Below are 3,068 nucleotides of genomic sequence, written 5' to 3' on the forward strand. Positions count from 1 at the left end.
GTTATTCAGATAGTGATTGGGCTGGTTGTATTGATGACATAAGAAGTACTTTAGGTTATTGTTTTAACTTTGGTTCTGCTATTTTCTCATGGTGTTCTAAGAAGCAAGAAATCATAGCTCAATCCGTAGCAGAAGCAGAATATGTAGCTGCTACTGCTGCTGTGAATCAAGCTCTTTGGATTAGAAAATTAATGGCAGACCTGCACATGGAGCAAAAGGAAAGCACACAAATATTTGTAGACAACCAAGCTGCAATTTCAATTGCAAATAATCCAGTGTTTCATGGCAAAACAAAACACTTCAAGTTGAAGCTCTACTTCCTAAGAGAGGTACAAAATGAAGGAGAAATACAAATAGTCTACTACAAAACAGAAAATCAAAATGCTGACATCCTGACCAAGGCACTTTCCAAAGCCAGGTATGAGTTCTTAAGGCAAAGGCTTGGAGTTTGCAGCTCCAAAGACAAAGAGGAGTGTTGAATGACATGTCTCAGGAGCTGCTGACAAGGATTTGAAGTTGTCAAAGTTCTGTTAGGCTTGATCTAGTCTTCAGATATTTTTTTGAATTTCTGTTATGTAACTGCAGCAGATTTGGCTGCATTTTTTATGCTTTTTCAGTTTTAAATAAGTTGTATAAATAAGTGTTTTAATGATCAATAAAATAATGCTTTTAGAAGTCTCAAAATCAGGGTGTTTCTCACAACCTTTGCACTGTATAAAAAAAAACTAACAATAACAAAGCTTTCCTTCAAGAGCTCCAGCTGGATAATATTGCGAAGTTGTTGCCTTCTAGCCTCCAAACTCTCTCTTCCCTCAAGCGTGTACGACTTACGGGAGCTTATGAGCTTCGGTCATTGCCACAGCCGGCTTCATCTCTGCAAAAGCTGTGGATCTCAAACTGCAACGAGATGTTGAAGGAGCGGTGCCAGGAGAACGATGGTGCTGATTGGTACCATATTCAACACATCTCTGACTTTAAAATCTCCTTAGATATGATTCCGATGAATATTTTTTTGATAAGGGCACAATCTCTCAATTTTGGTTTTTAATGTGAGTTAACCATGCTATCAACCATCCCGATTCTTGATGCATTCTTTTCTGTTGCTCCTTGAGATCGATGCAGTATTTGCTCCTTGAGATTGGGTCAGTTTTTTTTTATGTTAATGAGAGTTTGATCTGTTTTATAATGATTATGGGCAAATCATAATAATGTGACCAATTGATTCTTCATGCGAGTTTCAAGTTTAAACATTGCTGATGGTTGAGGGCTCTTTCATAAAAAGTCGATATTTTATCTCTGAAATTCACTTACCTAGTTTAGTAGATCTCAGTCAAACAGGTTGGTATCCATTCTCTGCATTATGTTTGGCATGACTTATAACCATTGATGCATGCAAGTGCTAAAAATATTTATCGGTTTTCTTCTTATCTCTTCTGAAGAAAGTATCTATTAGTATGTCTCCAGAATGATGTGCATTAAACTTTTCACTCACTATCACCCCTAAACAGATTTGGCCTTCGTCTGACACTGTATCCTTTCCTTTGGTGGATATTCTGAGCATTCTGAATATTGCTGGTGCAGTTGATGCCTAATTCGGTGGCTTTCTTGGTCACTTTTTATTGATATTTTACAATCATAGTCACTGTTATAAATAGCTATAAATAGCCCTGCAATAGCGGCGCTAATAGCGTTAGCGGGCCCTTCCCGCGACGCTATCGCCCGCTACGCTATCGCGTAATAGCGGTGACATATTGCGGAATATGTCTGTTCGCAAAAGAAGCCAATAGTGTGTCATAACGGTAAATAGTGAGCGATTGCATTCGAAATTTATTTTTTGACTGCTATTTAAAAGCGGTTTGAGGTTTATTTTTTTAAAATTAACTCAACCCTTGACCATTGTATTTCACCGTCTTCTGTGATTTTCAGCATACTCCCATTACCTCTTATAGCCTCTGGCACATACATTGATATTTCCTCTCACCTCCTTCACCGTGAGCTCCTCTTAGGGCAATCCTATCATCACTAAGCTCTTCTTCTCGAAGACGACGACTTTTTGACTCCTCCAGTCATCTTCGGTATTACGTGATGGTTACATGTCTATTTCATGTTTAGGATCTCTTTAAATCATCCAATATGTACTTTTAGATTTAGATTTTTCTTTAATTTTTTTAGTATTTATACATATCTAAATTAGACCGCTATTTGACTTTGCGTTTTTTACCGCTATTTTGCCGCAATAGCCCGAAATAGCCTTAGCGATGCCTCACCGCTACGCGACGCTATCCGCTATTGATAACCTTGATCATGGTTAACAATAGCCCATCATTTTCTAAATCATAGTGCTCTTTCTCTCCTTACGGGGAGCTAATTCTTCTATCAGAATTGGAACAGTACAAGATCACTAGTGAGCCACTATATTTAGATTCTTCGCCTATTCGCAGTGGTTCGTCACTTGAATGGTAGGTTGAGAACCAGTTACCTAACTCTTGTACCTGCATTAAAGAATTTATTTGAAAACTTGTGCTATATTAGAGATTCAGCAGTTTTGCAGAAAGCTATTGATTCAGCACAGAACATTTGTAATGGGTGACGGTACATGGGCTTCAGAAGAGGATGACTTGCTAAGGGAACACGTGAACATGCAAGTATGTATATTCAAATTGATGACAATAAATATCAATTTATTCATAGAAGAATTTCCTTCTCTTATCAAGCTGAGCCTTTAACCATGGAATGTTCAGTCTAATTTTATAGTGATATGGAAATTATGATGAGATTTATGATCTAAATATAAAAGGGAACATCGATTATTGGTAATGTGCTTCCTACTGAGTATTAGAGTGCAGGTTCAAGGCAGATTGTTAACAAGTTGACAACAAAAGCAGTATTATGGTGTCAAACTATGACTGATGAGATTTCCGAACTCTGCCAAATTAGAAATCTTAAAGGCATGACTATATAAATTACAGGGCTGTGACTTAATTTATAAAGTAAAATTGAGGTTACATTTTGGTTTTAGTCTTTAAAACATGAACAGATTACTTCTGATCTTGCAGAAATTGATTCCG

General features: G+C 37.2%; 1 long non-coding RNA gene across 1 annotated transcript; it reads left to right on the forward strand.

Moving 5' to 3' along the window:
- LOC109844636 lies at positions 2,360-2,704 on the forward strand. Its single transcript, XR_002248090.1, has 2 exons — positions 2,360-2,459; positions 2,552-2,704. It is a non-coding gene; the product is annotated as an uncharacterized LOC109844636 (long non-coding RNA).

This window comes from Asparagus officinalis, chromosome 6 (assembly GCF_001876935.1).
Source record: "Asparagus officinalis chromosome 6, Aspof.V1, whole genome shotgun sequence".
NCBI classification, from domain to species: Eukaryota; Viridiplantae; Streptophyta; class Magnoliopsida; order Asparagales; family Asparagaceae; genus Asparagus; species Asparagus officinalis.